The 22,379-nt window shown below is 44.8% G+C and overlaps 2 protein-coding genes across 10 annotated transcripts in view; one reads left to right on the forward strand and one right to left on the reverse strand.

Annotated features, from left to right (window-relative positions):
• The window catches only part of ABHD18 (abhydrolase domain containing 18), a 72,736-nt gene extending 54,421 nt beyond the window's left edge, over positions 1–18,315 (reverse strand). Inside the window, exon 1 of one of the 2 annotated variants that reach the window (XM_056563622.1) lies at positions 18,178–18,315. The gene's annotated coding sequence lies outside the window, so the exon portion shown is untranslated. Of the gene's footprint in view, positions 1–11,965; positions 12,082–18,177 lie in introns of those variants that run through there. The other variant, XM_056563627.1, reaches the window with a different exon arrangement.
• A 185-nt stretch (positions 18,316–18,500) lies between these two features.
• The window catches only part of MFSD8 (major facilitator superfamily domain containing 8), a 39,914-nt gene continuing 36,035 nt past the window's right edge, over positions 18,501–22,379 (forward strand). For 3 of the 8 annotated variants that reach the window (XR_008890873.1, XM_056563587.1, XM_056563614.1), the window contains exons 1-2: positions 18,501–18,638; positions 19,103–19,281. The gene's annotated coding sequence lies outside the window, so the exon portion shown is untranslated. Of the gene's footprint in view, positions 18,639–19,102; positions 19,303–20,663; positions 20,756–22,379 lie in introns of all 8 variants that reach the window. The other 5 variants (XM_056563592.1, XM_056563597.1, XM_056563604.1 and 2 more) reach the window with 5 other exon arrangements.

The raw sequence follows: 22,379 nt of genomic DNA on the forward strand, positions 1-22,379 counted from the left end.
GACATATAGCTTTATCTGCCCCCCACAGCGCTTCTATATACATATGCAGCCGCCGCGCTGTGAATGAATAGAATATCTGTCAGCAACATCGGCCGGGCGGCTGCTGGATGCGCTGCTGACAGATATACTTCTGCATTTGTGCAGCGCTATATATGATATCTCTCTATCTTGTTGCCTGTATGTCGTTTGCACCCATTGTCTCTGAATAAAGCATCGTGGAACACAGCAAGTAGCAGTCCGACTTTCTCTTGTTGCTCAGATTTATCTTCACTGGTTACGGGACGCAGCACCGCTGCCACCACACACAGAGAAGCAGTATCAGCGCATCCCTGGGGGATACAGCATTTGAGGATTCAAATTAGGTAGTGCCAGCTCCATTCTCCTTTGTGGTTCTATATGTGATATCTGTCAGCAGCGCATCCAGAAGCCGCCCCGCCGATGATGCTGACAGATATACTATTCATTCATAGAGTGGAGGCTGCATATGTATATAGAAGTGCTGTGGGGGGTAGATAACGCTATATGTCTGCCCCCCCAACACATCTATATACATATGCAGCTGCCGGCGCTATGAATGAATAGTATATCTATCAGGATCCTCTGGCCGGCGGCTGCTGGATGCGTTCTGATAGATATATCATTCACCAGCGGGGTCACATTATGCGTTGGCGGGGGTAAAGATATATACCGTATTTATCGGGGTATACCACGCACCGGCCTATAACACGCACCCTCATTTTACCAAGGATATTTGGGTAAAAAAAGTTTTTTACCCAAATATCCATGGTAAAATGAGGGTGCGTGTGTATACCCCGATACACCCCCAGGAAAGGCAGGGGGAGAGAGGTCGTCGCTGCCGGCTTCTCTCCCCCTGCCTTTCCTGGGGTCTAGAGCCCTACTGCCGGCCCTTCTCTCCCCCTGGCTATCGGCACCGCTGCCCGTTCTGTCCCCCTGACTATCGGTGCCGGCGCCCCATTGCAGGCACCGATAGCCAGGGGGAGAGAAGCGGCACTGACAGCCAGGGGGAGAGAAGGGGCAGCGGCACCCATTGCCGGCGCCGCTGCCCCGTTGCCTCCCCCGGTTACATAATTACCTGTTGCCGGGGTCGGTCCGCGCTGCTTCAGGCCTCCGGTGTGCGTCCCCTGCGTCGTTGCTATGCACTGCACGGCGCGGAGCATTGACGTCATGCGCTGCGCCGTGCAGCGCATAGCAACGACGCAGGGGACGCACACCGGAGGCCTGAAGCAGCGCGGACCCAACCCCGGCAACAGGTAATTATGCAACCGGGGATGGGGGGAGGCAACAGGGCAGCGGCGCTGGCAATGGGTGCCGCTGCCCCTTCTCTCCCCCTGTCTGTCGGCGCCGGCACCGATAGTCAGGGGGACAGAACGGGCAGCAGCGCCGATAGCCAGGGGGAAGAGAAGGGCCGGCAGCAGGGCTCTAGACCCCAGGGAAGGCAGGGGGAGAGAAGCCGGCAGCGACGGCCTCTCTCCCCCTGCCTTTCCTGGGGGTGTATCGGCATATAACACGCACATAGACTTTAGGCTAAAAATTTTAGCCTAAAAAGTGCGTGTTATACACCGATAAATACGGTACATATAAATGCGCTGGCAGGGGTCATATTTTATTAATGCGCTGGCGGGGGTGATATTTTTATTAATGCGCTGGGGGGCTAGATATATAGCGCTCTATTGCCCCCCCAACACTTTTAACCCCTTAAGGACTGAGCCCCTTTTCACCTTAAGGATGCAGCCCTTTTTTGCAATTCTGACCACTATCACTTTATGCATTAATACATTTGGGATGCTTTTACTGATTATTCTGATTCCAAGATTGTTTTTTCGTGACATATTCTACTTGAACACAGTGGTAAATTTTCGTTGTTACTTGCATCCTTTCTTGGTGAAAAATCCCAAAATTTCATAAACACTTTGAAAATTTTGCATTTTTCTAACTTTGAAACATTCTGCTTGTAAGGAAAATGGACATTCCAAATACATTTTATATTGATTCACAAATACAATATGTCTACTTTATATTTGCATGATAAAGTTGACATGTTTTTACTTTTGGAAGACATCAGAGGGCTTCAAAATTCAGAAGCAATTTTCCACAAAAATCTGAATTTTTCAGGGACCAGTTCAGATTTGAAGTGGATTTGAGGGGTCTTCATATTAGAAATACCCCATAAATGACCCCATTATAAAAACTGCAACCCCCAAAGTATTCAAAATGACATTCAGAAAGTTTACTAACCCTTTAGGTGTTTCATAGGAATAGGAATTTTATAAGGGGTAAAAGGAGAAAAAGCCCCCCAAAATTTGCAACCCAATTTCTCTCGAGTAAGGAAATACCTCATAGGTGGATGTCAAGTGCTCTGTGGGTGCACTACAAGGCTCAGAAGGGAGTAAGTTTTTCTGAAATGGTTTTTGGGGGGCAGGTTATATTTAGGAAGCCCCTATGGTGCCAGAACAGCAAAAAACAAAAACAAAAAAAAACATGGCATACTATTTTGGAAACTATACCCCTCAAGGAACGTAACAAGGTGTTTGACAACTTTTCGTTAAAGTCGGATGTGTAAATGAATTTATTTTTTTTCACTAAAATGCTGGTTTTCCACCAAATTTTACATTTTTTGCAAGGGGTTATAGGAGAAAATGCATGGAGTATGGAAATGTCCCATGTGTGGACGTCAAGTGCACTGCTGGTGCACTACAATGCTTAGAAGAGAAGAAGTCACATTTGGCTTTTGGAAAGCAAATTTTGCTCAAATGGTTTTTGGGGGGCATGTCCCATTTAGGAAGCCCCTATGGTGCCACAACAGCGGAAAACCCCCACATGGCATACTATTCTGGAAACTACACTTCTCAAGGAACTTAACAAGAGGTACAGTGAGCCTTAACACCCCACAGGTGTTTGACAAATTTCCGCTATAGTTGGCCAGGAAAATTTAAATTTTATTTTTTGCACTAAAATGCTGATGTTACCCAAAATTTTTCATTTTCACAAGGGGTAATTGGAGAAAAAGCCTCCCAAGATGTGTAACCCCATTTCTTCTGAATATGGAAATACCCCATATGTGGATGTAAAATGCTCTGCGGGCGAACTACAATGCTCAGAAGAGAAGGAGCGACATTGGGCATTTGGTGAGAGAATTTGGTTGGAATAGAAGTTGGGGGCCATGTGCGTTTACAAAGCCCCCCGTGGTGCCAGAACAGTGAACCCCCCACGTGACCCCATTTTGGAAACTACACCCCTCACAGAATTTAATAAGGGGTGCAGTGAACATTTACACCCCACTGGCGTTTGACATATCTTTGGAACAGTGGGCTGTGCAAATGAATAATTACATTTTTCATTTTCACAGACCACTGTTCCAAAAATCTGTCAGACACCTGTGGGGCATAAATGCTCACTGTACCCCTTATTATATTGCATGAGGGGTGTAGTTTCCAAAATGAGGTCACATGTGGGGGGGGGGTCCACTGTTCTGGCACTATGGGGGCTTTGTAAACACACATGGCCTTCAATTTCGGACACATTCTCTCTCCAAAATCCCAATGGCGCTCCTTCTCTTCTGAGCATTGTAGTTTGCCCGAAGAGCACGTTACATCCACATATGGGGTATTTATATACTCAGAAGAAATGGGGTTACAAATTTTGGGGGGCTTTTTTTCCTATTCTCCCTTGTGAAAATCAAAAATGTAGGTTAACACCAGCATTTTAGTGAAAAAAAAAATTTTCCTTCATTTTCACATCCAACTTTAACGGAAATTTGTCAAACCCCTGTGTGGTGTTAAGGCTCACTATACCCCTTGTTACATTCTGTGAGGGGGTGTAGTTTCCAAAATGTGGTCACATCTGGGTATTTATTTTTTTGCGTTTATGTCAGAAACGCTGTAAAATCAGCTACCCCTGAGCAAATCACCAATTTAGGCCTCAAATGTACATAGTGCACTCTTACTCCTGAGCCTTGTTGTGCGTCCGCATAACATTTTACGCCCAAATATGGGGTATTTCCGTATTCAGGAGAAATTGCGTTACAAATTTTGGGGGTCTTTTTTTTCCCTTTTACCGCTTGTGAAAATTAAAAGTATGGGGCAACACCAGTATGTTAGTGTAAGCACTAACATGCTGGTGTAGACCCTAACTTTACCTTTTCATAAGGGGTAAAAGGAGAAAAAGCCCCCCAAAATTTGTAACAAAATTTCTCCCGAGTACGGAAATAACCCATATGTAGCCCTAAACTGTTTCCTTGAAATACGACAGGGCTCCGAAGTGAGAGAGCGCCATGCGCATTTGAGGCCTAAGTTGGGGATTTGAATCCGCCACAAAAATACCCCACGGCAGTGTTTCCCAAACAGGGTGTCTCCAGCTGTTGCAAAACTCCCAGCATACCTGGACAGTCAGTGGAATGGAGTGTTTTGGAAACACTGCCATACAAGACAGTTTTTTTTATTTTATTGGGGGGGGACGGGGGGGACTGTGTAGGGGTATGTGTATATGTAGTGTTTTACTTTTTATTTTGTGTAGGTGTAGTGTAGTGTTTTTAGGATACATTCAAACGGTTGGGTTTACAGTGAGTTTGAGATGAGTTTGAGCTGTGGCGGAAAATTTGCCGAATCTCAAACTTGCAGCAGAAAACTTGCTGTAAACCCGCCCGTGTGAATGTACCCTGCATGCACTGACAGACCATACATGCTGGGAGTTGTAGTTATGCAACAGCTGGAGGCACATTGGTTGCGAAAAACTGAGTTAGGTAAAAAAAACTCTTTCACAACCAATGTGTCTCCAGCTATTGCAAAACTGCAACAATCAGCATGCATTGACAGTCGAAGGGCATGCTGAGAGTTGTAGTTTTGCAACAGCTGGAGGCACACTGCTACAACTCCCAGCATGCCCTTTGGTAGTCTGTGCACGCTGGGAGTTGTAGTTATGCAACAGTGAATGAACACTTTTTCATAAAAAAATGGGCCTCCAGCTGTTGCAAAACTACAACCCCCAAGCATGCACAGACTACCAAAGGGAATGCTGGGAGTTGAAGTTGGAACACCAGCTGTTGCAAAACTACAACTCCCAGCATGCCCTTTAGCTTTGCATGCTGCGAGTTGTTGCTAAGCAACAGTAGGTGGTGAACAGGACTCGCCTCCTGCTGTATCCTGCCGCCGCTGGTCCTGCTGCTCCTGTCACCACCACCGATCCTGAGGGGACCCCCGCTGGACCAGGGCAAGGTAGGAGACCCCCGCCGGCACCGATCTCCGCTCCGATCGCCGTCCCGATCACCGCCCAGCAGATCGTTCCGACCGATCAGTCACGTGATCGTGAGGCGGCACCCGTGCCACCTCACTCCTGCTGGGTATGGGTAAATGGGGCTGTCTCAGACAGTCCCATTCACATTTTTTTCCAGGTCACCAGTGGCCCGATTGACCCGGAATAGCAGGTCTGAATGGACGCCCGATTTGCCGCGATCGCCGACATGGGCAGTCAGCAGTCATCCCATTCCGATCACCGCGTCCAGAGACACGGTGATCCAGGAAAGCTGCGGCGTGAATGTACGGCGCTGTGCGCTAAGTACTCCTTAGCAGCGCCATACATTTACGGCACTCGGCCTTAAGGGGTTAATATACATATGTCCCCTCACATTGTCCATTTTAAAAACGCCACTGGGATCCCTGAATGGCTCCTCAGTACCGGCCATTCAGGGCTCCCTGCGGGGAATTTAAAAATGAAAGTAAAAAATACATCATGAACATCGCAGGGTTGCGGAGCATGCCACCCGCTCCCCTACTTAATAACTTCTGATCGCATCGGGTGTCAGAAGTGAGACCCAGTACGATCAATCCCTCAGCCCCTGTACTACAACCCCCATCATGGAACAGACCCTGTTCCATGATGGGGTAGTAGTACAAGCACTAATGTAACCTCCCCAGCCACCAGCGACTCCCGCAGCCGGGGAACTACTACTCCCATCATGGAAACAAGTCTGTTCCATGATGGGAGTAGTAGTAGTCCTGGCTGTGGGAGTCTGTAGGCAGAGGTGTTAAAAACGTCCGTACATGACGGATGTTATAACGGGTCTTAACGGATGAATATGCCCGTTATTTGGAAATACATTATTCAGCCGTTAGGATCCGTTCCTTCACCCTAGGGTGAATGAGCAGAGGAGCGCACGCGGGTGACATGATGTGGGGACAGCGCAACTGATAATTGAGGGGGGGTGTTGGGAGAGAAGCGGCGCCCAGGTCACATGGGGGGGGGGGAATATCGTTAAATACCGTGAAACCGCCATCACTTAAAAAAAATACCGTGATACACGTTTTTGCTCATACCGCCCAGGTATGAGCAAAAACATGTATCACGGTATTTTTGCGCTGTCCCCACATCATTTCACCCGCGTGCGCTCTTCTGCTCATCCTCCTACGAGTTGCGGGCCGCCAGCGCTAGAAATCTGTACTATAAATAATGTTTCCCAGGCTGCAAAAATAAACAAAATAAACTTTTAAACTAACCTGCCTACGTTCCCCCGTTGCTCTGCTACCGTCTTCACTGTCCTGCGCTGTGGTCCTCTTGCAGTTACCTTAAGAAAAAAAGAGGATGCAGGGGTGGCCAAAAAAGGAAGGTCCCTGGATCCACCACACATTCACAACAACAAGAAAAACTAAATGGATCAGTTTACATTTTTAATATCTCAAAGTATAAGCTTACAGCTGCATAGACCAGCCTTTTGAGTAAAGGGCTATCCTTTTGCCCCGAAACCTCCAGCAATCCTTTTCATGTTTCTTGATTTTCAGAAATTCGTAAGAAAACTTCCACTTCAGCGGCATTTTGAAATCCAAAAGCATAAAAACCCGTCGGCAGAACCACTTCCCGCACTTCTACCTCTCTTTCAGCAACTACCCCTCAGGTACAATACACTCAATTGAGACCGATGTCCAATTTTTACCCCGTGCAATCCCAAGGGGCTAATATTGCGATGACCTTAATAGTCAACTCTCAAAAACAAGATATCGGATGAAAGACAGACAATCTGTCAAAAAAAGAAAGACAAGCCTTGAAAAATCTGCGAGCTAATACCGAAATAGTTATTCGACCAGCTGATAAGGGTGGAGGTCTAGTCTTGCTTGACTACGAACAATAGGACCGTGAATCCTTACGTATTCTACCAGACACTAATTACTATGCTCCAGTAACCTCAGACCCTTTTGAAAACATCAAAAAGGACCTGTCAACTTTGGTCAATAAAGCAACAGAGGATCGGATTCTTTCACAAAATGAACAGAAATTTATCCTTCAAACAAACCACAATAAGCCGTATTTTTATCATCTGCCCAAGATTCATAAATCTACCACCTCCCCTCCTCGACGCCCAATCATAACTTGCACAAACTCTACACTCAGTAATCTTGACCATTATCTTGATCTCCACCTTCAAACCTATGCTGTTAATTTGCCGAGTTATCTAAAAGATTCCAGGCAGTTAATTGAGCACCTCATCCCACTCCAATGGAAGTCTGAATATGTCCTCATCACTTGTGACGCGTCATCGTTGTATTCCAATATACAACATAATTTGGGCATTCAATGTGTACAACAAGCACTTGAACAAGATTCCCATATTTCCTCTGGACATCGGGATTTTTTTGATTGACTCACTTTCATACATTCTTCATAATAATTTCCTCTTGTACAATGGCAAGATTTTCCATCAGCAACTTGGTACAGCGATGGGCTCAAAGGTTGCCCCTGTTTACGCTAACATCTTCATGGGCGCCTTTGAGACCCAATACATCTGCCACAATTCATCCATTATGCAAAATATTGCAGTTTACTATCGCTATATTGACGATCTGTTTTTTTGTTTGGAAGGGTCCCCCTGAAGAAATTTCCACCTTTCTCCTATACTTGAATGACAATACATGGGGACTACAGTTTACCCTTTATTCTAATAAGGACCGTATTAACTTCCTTGACATTGAAATTATGCACAATGATACATCCTTTTTGACATCCACCTTTTTTAAAAAGGTGAATGCTAACAGTTACTTAGACTTCCGCAGTGGCCATTATAAAAAATGGTTGACTAACATTACTTTTAGTCAGTATAAGAGAATAAGAAAAAATTGTACTGACCAGGAGAGTTTCAAGGCACAGTCCAAAATTCTTCAAAGCCGTTTTCAGGAAAAACATTATCGTAAAAATTTTTTGAATCATTAATTCAATCGGGCTAAAGTACTTTCACAAAAAGATTGCCTCCACAAAAACAATAATAAAAATGAACCAACATCAAATTCTATCAAGGAATACCCATTTGCTTCCAATCTTATTACCTCTTACAGTAGAGACACTCTAAAAATTAGGAATATTATCGCCAATCATTGGCATATTCTAAAAGCTGATCGATTTCTTGGACCGATTATTCCTCCTGTTCCTCGTTGTACCTATAGGAGAGCAGCTTCCTTAAAAACTATTTTGGCACCCAGCCAAGTTAAATGTCAACAGCAAATACACATCCTTCCCATAGACCCTTTGGGAGACCACTCGAAAAGGGAAGCTTCACGTGCAATAGACCACGATGTCTTTGCTGATTACAAATTAACCATAATATCACAAGTTTTGTGTCTTCTACTACAGGAGAAATTTTTTAAATGAAATACCGGCTTACTTGTTCTACTTATCATGTAATTTACATGATTGAATGTCTCCAATGCCTCTTCATTTAAGACTAAATCAGCATCGCTTGAATATAAAAATACATTTTTACTCCATGGTCTGTCAAAACATATTGCTCTCACTCACCCAGATAATGCACCATCCATTAAAATTACACCTATTGACTTTGTCCCAGACAGTATTGGGAACTGGTTTGAGAAATTAAAAAGACTAGAATTATATTGGATATACAAGATGCATACGTTATCACCTCATGGTCTCAATGAGATTAGAGAAGTTATTTCATAACACAGAACAATTACCTTTTTCCCCTTCCGTGGCCTCAACACTTGTCATTCGCAACAGCTGTAACCTCCTTGTTTGTGGCCCACTGTTCTGTCACGGACATATGCGCAATCATAGCCAGTCTTCTTAAGCATGCGCAATCCATACATATGTGATACAGACTCTTGTACGCTTGCGCATCACCCACATCTGTCTATCAATCCTCATCCGGATCTGTTCCGACCCATTTACATTACGTCACGGCATTACTACATGTGAGTTTGATTTGTATTATTACAGCTATACACAATTTTATGCACATTTCTTTACTAATAGCTTTTAATATGTATGCTATATTTTAAACTGTTTTATTGTTTTTGTTACAATATATATATTTTTTAATTTCCAGTTTTACCAGCATGTTGCCGGACTCGGAGGACCTTTTGACTCCGTTTTTAAATAAGCCATTTTGATTTTATTATACATTGCCTGACGAAGAGCCCGGTTCGGGCTGGAAACGCTCTGATGTTACAGCGTTGCATCCCTTTACATTAAATAAAATAATTTCTTCCTTTTGAAGTTTGCGCCCCATATTGACGTCCCATTTTTCCTGAGGTCGATGACCGCTGTTCCTGCTTTGCACTTGCCAATTTTCGCTTGCTGATCAGAGGGACCAGGAGGCTGCACTTCTCTAAGATATGCGCATATAGGTGTTATGCGCTCAGCCTATCCCATCAAGGTAAGAGTCCATTTTTGGCCCCGCTATCCTGACTCTATTGTGACCATCTATATTTTCGGTTTACCTGCACAAGGTGCGCACCGTTTTTTTCTGTTTCCTGTTTCTTGCAGTTACCTTGGGACGGGAAAGTCACAGAGCCAGCCCATCATCGGCCAAGGCGGGACATCGCTGTGGCCGGTGATAGGCTGAGCGCGCTGTCATGTATACTCCTTACATGACAGTGGGCTCAGCCTATCAGCGGCCGAGGCGGGACATCACTGCGGCCGGTGATAGGCTAACGGCTCTGTGACGTTAGCATCCTCAGGACCACAGCCGAGGGACCATGAGGAGGGACCATGTCGGAAGGTAAGTTAAACTTTGTTTCGTTTATTTTTGCAGCGTTATTTGTAGAACCGATTTCTAGCGCCAGCGGCCCGCAGAGGAGCGCACGGGGGTGACATGATGTGGGAACATATTATCTGCGCTGATAATTCGGGGGGGGGGCGTGCGGTTAAGCAGAATGGCGCTCGCGGGTCAAAAATTATTAGTTCCCCGATGTGGGGACATCGCGCTTCGGCGGATACTTCACTCATTCGAGGTGCCCAACCGGTATTGCGGTAAGGGCAAAATTCATATCATGAGGGGAAGAAAAAAAATTGGTATGAACTGGTATACCGCCCAGCCCTACTTCACCCGTTATTAAACGTCCGTTAACAATACATAATAACGTATGTTTATTAATGGGTGAACTTCATAGTGTGAAAGCAGCCTTAACTGTACCAAAGAATATACTTGTGAAGCTGCACTCACTAGGGGGGGAATTCAACGAATTTACAGCCACATTTTTTGCTTTAGCTGCGCCACATTTGCATAAAATGTGGCGCACACTATAAGCGCCCCATATTCAGATATTTAGCACCTGATTGAGCACCCTGTTAGCCAATTATTGCATCGTTAGGCTTTTTGTGCTACTACCACCCTATTTTCAAAGGTTTAGCACCTCTTTCTGGCACTCAAAGAGTCGCAGCTGATACCAAGTATACTTGGTGTTAAATGATTGTCTTTTTGTGCTATTTGCCCTAAATTTTCAAAAGCCCAAACCCACTTCTGAAAATGAGGGGCAGTTAACACTCTTTGAGGAGCAAAATAAAAAGCCCTAATAACACAAGTCTTTGAATATCCCTCCCACTGTGCACTAGGGCTTCACAAGCATCTTCTGGGCCCCAGTGCAGTGTGCGCAGCTGCACAAGCATATTCTTCATCAGGCCTGCCATCAGGAATTTTGGGGCCCCCTACACAACTAAAGGACAGGGACCCTCCATCCGCCCCTAGCCCTCCCCTATGACCCCCCCCATATATAAGGTGCTTTGGAGAAGGCTCTGGTAATATAGTCCCACATAGTGGTAGGCCTGGCCTGGGCCCCTCTCAGAGAGGCCTACAACTCATAGGTCCCTCTGTGCGCAGCTGCACAAGCATATTCTTCCTCAGGCCTGCCATCAGGAATTTTGGGGCCCCCTACACAGCTAAAGGACAGGGTTGCCCGCCCCTAGCCCCCCCCCCCCCCATATATAAGGTGCTTTGGAGAAGGCTCTGGTAATATAGTCCCACATAGTGGTAGGCCTGGCCCACTCTCAGAGAGGCCTACAACTCATAGGTCCCTCTGGACCAGAGGGGCCCAGGCCAGGCCTACCACTATGGGGGACTCTATTACCACCATAGTGGTAGGCCTGGCCTGGGCCCCTCTCAGAAAGGCCTACAACTCATAGGTCCCTCTGGAAATATAGTCCCCCATAGTGGTAGGCCTGGCCTGGGCCCCTCTCAGAGAGGCGCAACCCCCCCCCCCCCCTGCAGGTCACTTACCCCCCACTGTAGGTCGCAAGCCCACTGCCTTTTTCAATTGCCGGGTCCCAGGTGGCAGTGGCGATCTCAGAGTCCCACAGCAGACAGGTGGCAGCAGGTCGGCTTCCCTCTGCCTTGCCACAGCGCAACTGAAGAGGAAGTCGCCACCGGTATCACGGTATCAATGTGCAGCGGCCGTGCGCAAAGTAGTTCCTTCCGCCGGCCCTGGAGGACTGGAGGAGCCAGCGGCAGCAGGTAAGTATAGTGACAGACCCTGTTGGCCCGGGCCCCCATCAGCACCCCCAAGGGTAACGGTACTCGGTTGCCGAGGGCAGCCCTGTTCTTCATGACAGTTTCGCTTTAAATTACACTGTGTGAACACAGGCCTAGGTTTAGAGATTACCTGTATAAAGAATGTTCTTGTTTACAGAACAAAAGCAATTAAAAACAAAGAAAATCCAAATCCACATGTACCTTTCTTATGTGATCTGCTGAGAAAGCACACACATCACATGGCTCGGCGGACAGCTTGCATCTATGTGACAGTACAGCTTGCTATAGCTAGTGCTAGGAGGTCAGCACTTATCCTTTCATTACACTGCTGACAACCCTTTTGTAGAGATCGTGTCCTCTGATCTAGACACTCTGTTACAGTCTGACCTTCACATTTCACCCACTTTCCATTCTCCTCCCACTGCACTGCCCATCCAGGTATGTGCGATAACATAGCAGTGGTAATCTATCAGGAGACAACATGGCGAAAAGGTTTAGAAGATATTCTGAAAAGTTTATAGCGTATATACTGTAAGTGAAGAAACATTACCACAATCCGGTAAGAGACCTGCCTGTAATATAAATTTAAAAAAATAAAGTAAAAGCTCTTGTGGAGCCATAAAATATGTATAGGTTATTGGTCACTAAATAGGAGCTAAACAAAAGTGAACACAGTAGAAATAGATAAAACTTAACAACACTTCTACTACTGTTTTAATTCATGGTTCAAATGACCACACAGTATTGAAAAAACAAACAGGAAAAAGAAAAGATTTCACAAGCTAAACATTTGCTGACGAAAAGTACATATGTACTATGCCGATCCCTGAAATTAATAATCTAATTCATTTCAGGGGTAGACAGAGCGGCATATTGAGGGGGCAGGGAATCATGGCATGGCAGCTCCCCACCTCACAGAAGCGATTGACCAATAGGTAAACAAAGGGCCAGAACTTTACAGCTACGAGATCAACTAATGTAGTGACCCCTCGTTTTAAAGCTGTTCACCCGCAATATAATCCAGTGTATTGGGTTTGGTGCTGGTAAATAGCCTGTCAGTTTTCCTTTAAACCATGTTAACATTATAGGACGGAAACACTAGCAGGGTGATAAATTATACCCCAAATACAGACAGCTTTATGCTACCTCTATTCCTGGAGGCAACTTTGAATACCAAATACTGGTGAGCATCATTATTGTACTGCTTACAGCAGGTACAGTCATGGCCATGAATGTTTGCACCCCTGAAAATTTTCTATTGGAATTAAACCAAAAAGGGAGGAAAAAAGCAGATTGGACATAATGTCACACCAAACTCCAAAAATGGGCTGGACAAAATTATTGGCACCCTTTCAAAATTGTGTAAAAATAAGATTGTTTCAAACATGTGATGCTCCCTAAAACTCACCTGGGGCAAGCAACAGGTGTGGGCAATATAAAAATCACACCTGAAAGCAGATAAAAAGGAGAGAAGTTCACTTAGTATTTGCATTTTGTGTCTGTGTGTGCCACACTAAGCATGGACAACAGAAAGAGGAGAACTGTCTGAGGACTTGAGAACCAAAATTGTGGAAAAATATCAACAATCTCCAGAGATCTAGATTTGCTTTTGTCCACAGTGCACAACATTATCAAGAAGTTTGCAACCCATGGCACTGTAGCTAATCTCCCTGGGCATGGACGGAAGAGAAAAATTTATGAAAGATATCAATGCAGGATAGTTCGGATGGTGGATAAGCAGCCCCAAACAAGTTCCAAAGATATTCAAGTTAGAGAAGGTGAGAGAATGTGACGCGGGAGGAGGGGAGAGAATGTGACGCGGGGGGAGGGGAGAGGATGTGACGCGGGGGGAGGGGAGAGAATGTGACGCAGGGGGGAAGATGTGATGGGAGAGAATGTGACGCAGGGTGAAGATGTGATGGGAGAAGATGTGACTATGAGGGGAGAATGTGACAGGGGAGATAGAAGTTAATTGGGGAGATGTTAAATGGGCGGTGGGCATAAAATGGGTGGATAGTTGTAAAATGGAGGAGATTGGACATGAAATGGCGGGATTTTACCATTTATTTATTATATGGCATCACATATCAAAATCTCGATATTTAGGTCGGCAATCGCACATTTTCCCAATATTGTGCAGCCCTAATAGAGACATAGGGGAGTAGGATCCCCTCTTCAGTCTGTAGAAGCCATCATAGAGGTTACGTTTCACCCACTATCTCAGAGACAACTGATAAAAAAAAAATGCAGAGGAGAAGTCTTATATAAGTTATCGAATGGCTAAATAGTGCTGCTCCTCCAGAGGTGTAGTTAAGCTTTCCTGCATGGAGGGCAAAAAGTCAGTCGGGTGCCCTCTCCCAGGAACAAGGCACATCATGGTTCTTTTATACTTAACTTTTCAGCTGGAATAGGTGTATGTTACTCCTATACAAGCACCAATATAACCAATATCTCCCCACATACAGTGATGACAGTGCAGTAACAGCTGGTGACGTCTACTCTGATGGGAGTCATTGCCCCCTCTCCCAATATTAGCAAGGTGAGTAAATAATAGCTAACCCCCCCCTCCTAATATTAGTAAGGTGAGTACAGTGGGGATTAAAAGTTTGGGCACCCCAGGTAAAAATTTGTGTTAATGTGCATAAAGAAGCCAAGGAAAGATGGGAAAATCTCCAAAAGACATGAAATTACAGATTAGACATTCTTATAATATGTCAACAAAAGTTAGATTTTATTTCCATCATTTACACTTTCAAAATAACAGAAAACAAAAAAATGGCATCTGCAAAAGTTTGGGCACCCTGCAGAGTTAATATCTTGTACTGCCCCCTTTGGCAAGTATCACAGCTTGTAAATGCTTTTTGTAGCCAGCCAAGAGTCTTTCAATTCTTGTTTGAGGTATCTTTGCCCATTCTTCCTTACAAAAGTCTTCCAGTTCTTTGAGATTTCTGGGCTGTCAGTCACGCATTGCTCTTTTAAGGTCTATCCATAGATTTTCAATTATGTTGAGGTCAGAAGATTGTGAAGGCCATGGAAAAACCTTCAGTTTATGCCTCTTTATGTAATCCCCCGTGGATTTTGAGGTGTGTTTGGGATCATTATCCATTTGTAGAAGCCATCCTCTCTTTAACTTCAGCTTTTTCCCAGATGGCATCAAGTTAGCATCCAAAATTTGCTGAAATGTTATTGAATCCACTTTTCCTTCTACTCGTGAGATGTTCCCTGTGCCACTGGCTGCAATACAACCCCCAAAGCATGATTGATCCACCCCCATGCTTAACAGTTGGACAGAGGCTCTTTTCATTAAATTCTGTTCCCCTTCTTCTCCAAACGTACCTTTGCTCATTCCGGCCAAACAGTTCAATTTTAACCTCATCAATCCACAGAACTTGTTTCCAAAATGCATCAGGCTTGTCTATATGTTCATTTGCTAAGTTCAAACGCTGATTTTTGTGGCGAGGACATAGAAGAGGTTTTCTTCTGATGACTCTTCCATGAAGACCATATTCGTACAAGTATCTCTTTATAGTGGAATAGTGTACCACAACTCCAGTGTCTGTGTCTGCCAGATCTTTCTGGAGGGATTGTGCAGTCAAACGTGGGTTTTGAATTGTTTTTCTCACAATCCTGCGAGCTGTCTGATATTTTTCTTGGTCTTACAGATCTTGCTTCCACTGTTCCTGATGACTGCCATTTCTTAATTACATTCCGAACAGAGGATATTGACACCTGAAAACGTTTTGCTATCTTCTTATAGCTATCTTCTTCTTCTCCAGCTTTGTGAGCGTCAACTATTTTCAGTTTCAGATTTCTAGACAACTGCTTAGAAGAACCCATGGTGCTGATTGTTTGGGAAAGGTCAGATGAGTCTGGGCATTTAAAACCTTTGAGATGGACATCACCTGGTCTTCCCAGATGATGATTGAGAACAATCCATGACACTGACAGGTCTCATCTTTGCAAAGGGGGCAGTGCATGCTATAAATTCTGCAGGGTGCCCAAACTTTTGCAGATGCCATTTTTTTGTTTTCTGTTATTTTGAAAGTGTAAATGATGGAAATAAAATCTAACTTTTGTTGACACATTATAAGAATATCTAATCTGTAAATGACTTTTGGAGATTTTTCCATCTTTCCTTGGCTTCTTTATGCACATTAATACAAATTTCTACCTGGGGTGCCCAAACTTTTGATCCCCACTGTAAATAATAGGTAGCCCCCTCCTAATATTAGCAATGTGGGTAAATAATAGGTAGCTGATCCCAAACGAAGGAAGTTGATTCACTACCGACTTACAGGATCCCAGCGGGAAACAGAACCGTTGAGACGCAGACAGCAGGGGCTGTCTCCCATTCTCCCAAGAGCTACAGAACGAACCCTGCAAAATCCTGCACATCGCTATCCTCACCGTGGACATCGCTCCCGGCGCTTCTATTCAACAACTTCGACCAGAAGAGCATCGATACTGCCTGCTCCATTCATCTACTTCCCATTCTGCAGCATGTTGCACTTTACCAATATTTGAAAAAAAACGGCTTAATTCTTCTTGAAAAAGAAGCAGTTACCTATCATTTTCTATGGCCCGATTTTCACTGAATTGTAAATGCTTGATTCATTTCAATGATCTATATACACATTATATACAGCACATAGCACCTTGTCAACCTAATTACTATACCATCATTGATGTAGATACTTTTTAGCACTGATTACTATTATCATTTATATTTTCCCTTCTTATATGGTGTACAGTGCTTATGCATATATATTTTTATATTTATATATACTATTTAAATAATAGGTAGCCCCTCCTAATATTAGTAAGGTGGGTAAATAATGGGTAGCCCCCCTCCTAATATTAGCAAGGTGAGTATATAATAGGTAGCCCCCCTCCCAACATTAGCACGTTGAGTAACTAGGTAGCCCCCCTCCTAATATTAGTAAGGTGAGTAAATAGGTAGCCCCTCCTAATATTATTAAGGTGGGTAAATAATAGGTAGCCCCCCTAATATTAGTAAGGTGGGTAAATAATAGGTAGCCCCCCTTCTAATATTAGTAAGGTGGGTAAATAATAGGTAACCCCCCTCCTAATATTAGTAAGGTGAGAAAATAATAGGTAGCCCCCCCCTCCTAATATTAGTAAGGTGGGTAAATAATAGGTAGCCCCCTCCTAATATTAGTAAGGTGAGTAAATAGGTAGCCCCCCCTAATATTAGTAAGGTGAGTAAATAATAGGTAGCCCCCCCTCCTAATATTAGTAAGGTGAGTAAATAATAGGTAGCCCCCCTCCTAATATTAGTAAGGTGAGTAAATAATAGGTACCCCCCCCTCCTAATATTAGTAAGGTGGGTAAATAATAGGTAGCCCCCCCCTCCTAATATTAGTAAGGTGAGTAAATAATAGGTAGCCCCCCTCCTAATATTAGTAAGGTGAGTAAATAATAGGTAGCCCCCCTCCTAATATTAGTAAGGTGAGTAAATAATAGGTAGTCCCCCTCCTAATATTAGTAAGGTGAGTAAATAATAGGTAGTCCCCCTCCTAATATTAGTAAGGTGGGTAAATAATAGGTAGCCCCCCTCCTAATATTAGTAAGGTGAGTAAATAATAGGTAGCCCCCCTAATATTAGTAAGGTGAGTAAATAGGTAGCCCCTCCTAATATTAGTAAGGTGGGTAAATAATAGGTAGCCCCCCTTCTAATATTAGTAAGGTGAGTAAATAATAGGTAGCCCCCCTCCTAATATTAGTAAGGTGGGTAAATAATAGGTAGCCCCCCTCCTAATATTAGTAAGGTGGGTAAATAATAGGTAGCCCCCTCCTAATATTAGTAAGGTGAGTAAATAATAGGTAGCCCCCTCCTAATATTAGTAAGGTGAGTAAATAATAGGTAGCCCCCCCCCCTAATATTAGTAAGGTGGGTAAATAATAGGTAGCCCCCCTCCTAATATTAGTAAGGTGGGTAACTAATAGGTACCCCCCCCTCCTAATATTAGCAAGGTGGGTAAATAATAGGTAGCCCCCCTCCTAATATTAGTAAGGTGAGTAAACAATAGGTAGCCCCCATCCCATATTAGCTAGGGAGGTAGGTCATAATTAGATTATTGCTGAGGGACACGTACAATTCTATTTCTGGGACACATAGAAGCACTACAAGTATCAGCACTCCTATAACCACATCACTGGGCACAAAGAAGTCACACTGTAGGTCTTCCTGCACTGGCAGTGCCGCCACTACAAGCCATTACCCTTGCCTGTAATCCAGGCAGAGCACCAGTGTGACCATGTGTACACCCGGATATAGTGCCAATGTGCAGGCAGGTGTACACCCGGATATAGTACCAATGTGCAGGCTGGTGAAGGGCACAACAGAGCTGTATGCCAACCCGCACGGAACCAGGGTGACCACACATACTAACCTGAAGCTGGGGCGGCGGTACCACAAGGAGGCGCCGCTCACTGGATGCTTAGCTCTTAGCTCTCACACTGGAAGGACACGCCCGACAGGGGGCGGGGACATGACGTCACTAGCGCATGTGTAGTGCTGCTGAGCCGACGTGTGCGATAGACCGTGACACTGTATACAGTTACTGTGCGGTGACGAAGTATCATGTGCTGTATTATAGTAAACAGCCGACATTCTGCACCTTATGACCACTACTACTCCCAGCATGCCCTGACGGCCTCAAAGCATTATAGAAGCTGGAGGGCAGTGCCTGGGACAACACCAGACTGGTTTGAGTATGGCAGCTCTGTAGTATTGTCAGCCCCCAGTACTCAAATAGCGATGCTTTGTTTGTCCCACAGTAGAGATGGCGGTTTCCTTGTAACGTGTCACGTGACCGCGCGCTCCTGCTCTACAGCGTGGCGCCATCTAGAGGTCAGTAATGCCCCAGCCCTTGTGTCTGTACATGACCTTGAAGGACTGACGGACCTTTTTATTCCTTATATCCGTGATCTTCCAATATGTGGCTCTCCAGCTGTTTAAAATGACAACCCCCCAGAACATTGATCTAGAAGATCTAAAACAGTAGTCTCCAAACTGTGGACCGCCAGCTGTTGCAAAACTACAATATCCAGCATGCTCGGCTGTCCGGGCGTGTTGGGAGTTGTAGTTTTGCAACAGCCGGAGGACCACAGTTTTGACACCACATGTCAGCAACTTCATCACTACTACAAGGACTCAGAACTTTAGAATCACAGTGCGCATGCGCGGGGCGGCCGCTCGTTTCAAATGTTAAAATAAATAAACTTTACAGGCGACTTATTACAGCTTCACGTTCTTATTTGTTTAGCCAGTTATTTGTTTATAAATACATGATTTGTTTTTTTCCCGCAACCAAGATGTCGGGTAAGGGCGGAAGCGATTGGGATTGTCACAAGACCCGCCTGCACCGCGTACGGGAGTTGAAAATGTTCGGTGCTCGTGTTTTCCCGGTATAAGGCAGGTGCGGCCCCTGAGTTCTCTTAGGCTCCGTGTACACTATATGCGTTATTTCCTCTTCGCTCTCAGGTGCATGAAGGTAAATGGAGCAGCTGCGCAGGTCCTGAGATTTAGTTTGTTCAATGTATGTGTTATATATTACTGAATAGTCAGTCTTTAGTTTAGTCCAGTGTTTCCCAACCAGGGTGCCTCCAGCTGTTGCAAAACTACAACTCCCATCATGCCCGGACAGCCAAAGGCTGTCCGGGCATGCTGGGTGTTGTAGTTTTGCAACAGCTGGAGGCACCCTGGTTGGGAAACACTGGTTTAGTCTTATAGGTTCTGTGTAGAGATGAGCAAACTTACAGTAAATTCGATTCGTCACGAACTTCTCGGCTCGGCAGTTGATGACTTTTCCTGCGTAAATTAGTTCAGCCTTCAGGTGCTCCGGTGGGCTGGAGAAGGTGGATACATTCTTAGGACAGAGTCTCCTAGGAAGGTATCCACCTTTTCCAGCCCACCGGAAAGCTGAACTAATTTATGCAGGAAAAGTCATCAACTGCCGAGAAGTTCGTGACGAATTGAATTTACTGTAAGTTCGCTCATCTCTAGTTCTGTGTACAATTGTCATTAAATGTCACTGTAAGTCCTGTCTATAACAGTGATAGGCTATTCGGGCATGCTGGGAGTTGTAGTTTTGAGGTCCACAGTTTGAGCAAAAATCAAAACCTATGCAAAGGAAAATTGGTGCAGTTTCCCATAGCAACCTTTCAGAGTATTTCTTACAATTTTTTTTAAAAAAGGCCTAAAAAGTGGAAAAAAATAAACAATTTGGTTGCTATGGGCAACTGCACCACTTTTCTTCAGATCTCCCCCCCCCCCCCCCCCCCTAGAGTCTTTAGAGTACCTGTCATCAAACCATATTTTGTAAACTTAGGCTGCATTCACAACTCGTTTTTGCAATACGGTTGCCATATCCGTTTTTTTTTTTTTGTTTAAAAAAGTCTCAAAACCGGACCGAACCGTGTACAACCGTATAGACCTCTGTATGGTTTTAAACCATGTACGGTTTGAAAACGGATGTCCGGTTGCATACGGTTTAATACGTTTTTTGGAGAGAAAAAAAAACCGGATACCGTTTTAAGTTTGTCCTTAATTAAATAAAGTTGTTCTTGTTCTATTTGTGGGAAGAACTTTCGGCGTGCACTGCGCATGTGCAAACTGCAAAACCGTAGTGTGCAAACTACGGTTTTGTGTACGGAAAAAAAACGGATAAAACCGCAAATTATGCAAAACGTACACAACTGGATGCTATGGTTGACATGCGGTTTTCTATGAAATGTCTATACATACGGTTTGCAATACGGCTCCATACGTTTTTTGGGAACCGTATTGCAAAAACGAGTTGTGAATGCAGTCTAAGGGTGCATGCACACTAGGTATTTATTTATTTTTTTTCAAATCTTTATTTTTGTGTTTTAGAAGAAAAGTGAACAAATAACCCTCGGACCTAGGTCGCAGCCAAAGTCGTGGGGTACAGGCAAGAACATAAAAACATTTCAACAAGAACATCGGTATATTGTAATATACTACATCAGAGTGCAGTCAGAACAGCAGGATTACTATACCAATTAAGGCTAGGGCATAGCAATCAGGAGAGAGCTCAGTTTAGAGGAGAGCCCATTAGGGTTCACGAGTGGTCCCATAGAGCTCTATATTGTGGTGTGAACAAATGAGCAGAAGAGAGTAAAAGTAGTTGTGTAGAGAAGAATAGGAAAAGGGAAGAGTCATTATAAGTAAGTATATCAATAGAGGTGGGCGCTTCATGAGAGGCCAAAGGGAAGAGCAGTAGGATAGGTGAAGGAGGAGACAGAAACCAAGGCATTAGGGAATGTGGTTTGTTAGGTTGTCATGAAGAAGAAGAAACAGAAGAAGAAGAAAAGAGGTCAGGTAAAAGAAGTAGACTAAAGAAGAGGAGGGTAGATAGGGGGAGAAACGAGGTGGGAGAGAGGAGGAGATAGAGAGTAGGGATGAAGGAGAAGAGACAGTGAGCGACCGCAGTCCTTCGGCAGGGATGTGAAGGGCATAAGGGTTTGGGGAAGGGGGGGGAGGAGAAGCGGGACTAAGGGGGGGGGGATGTATTAAGAGGCGTAGATAAGTGCCGAGCGGAGTTCAAAGAAAATCAGGGCTGTTGGATTTATAGGCAAGCCATGGTTGCCAGGTTGCATAATATGCTTTGTATGAGCGTGTACTCCAGCTAGATAATTCCTCCATCCTACATATTTGTGCGACTCTAAGCAGCCAGTGTGAGGTCGTGGGCGGGTCCGATTTCCTCCAATGGAGGGGGATTAAGCACTTGGCCGCCGAGACCAGGTGTGCGAGAAGAGATCTTTTATGTAAGGGATTCTCCTTGTCTGGAAGACCTAAAAGGACCAAGGTTGGCGTGAGAGAAACCTTGCGGCCTAGGATGGCAGTAATCAGTCTCCCTACCTCACTCCAGAAGGGTTGTATTTTTGCACAATACCACCAAATGTGGGTGAAGGAGCCGCACTCAGAATTGCATCTCCAACACTGGGCGGTAGGCAACAGGCCCCACTTGTGGAGGAGTTCTGGAGTCTTGTACCAGCGTGAAAGTAATTTATAATGATTCTCCTGAAGTTTAATGCACCTTGAGAAACCATGTGAGTTACGTAGAATGGTGTTCCTGTCCGAGTCCGTCAAATGAAGACCCAGTTCCCTCTCCCACGAGTACAGATATGCGGGGATGTGTGCGGCACCTGCGTCCAGGAGGCGTGAGCGGAACGCAGAGAGCCTATGCTTCGAGGATTGGGCGGTCAGGAGTAACTTCTCCAGCCAGGTATGTTTACCTGCGATGTCGCACACTCTGAGGGCCTCTACGCATGTGCTCCTAACAAGGTGTATTTGGAGAAAGTTAATCGGGACATCAGGGAGTATGGTCTTGATGTGTTCAGGTGTGGGGGGTCTCCTGTCAGTACAGAGGGATAGAAGGGGCGTGTCTGTCAACCTGTCCCATATGTCTGCAGGACACTCTAGTGTGGGAGATATTGCGTACGGGATTAGCGAAGAGGGTAGTGAGATCGGTATCACTCTCCTCTCCAAACCACGTCCAGCTTGAGACTGGTCATATTTCATCTTGGTTAACATTGTGCCTTTAAGGATGGGGTTGGAGACAACAGA

Source organism: Hyla sarda, chromosome 1 (genome assembly GCF_029499605.1).
Source record: "Hyla sarda isolate aHylSar1 chromosome 1, aHylSar1.hap1, whole genome shotgun sequence".
NCBI classification, from domain to species: Eukaryota; Metazoa; Chordata; class Amphibia; order Anura; family Hylidae; genus Hyla; species Hyla sarda.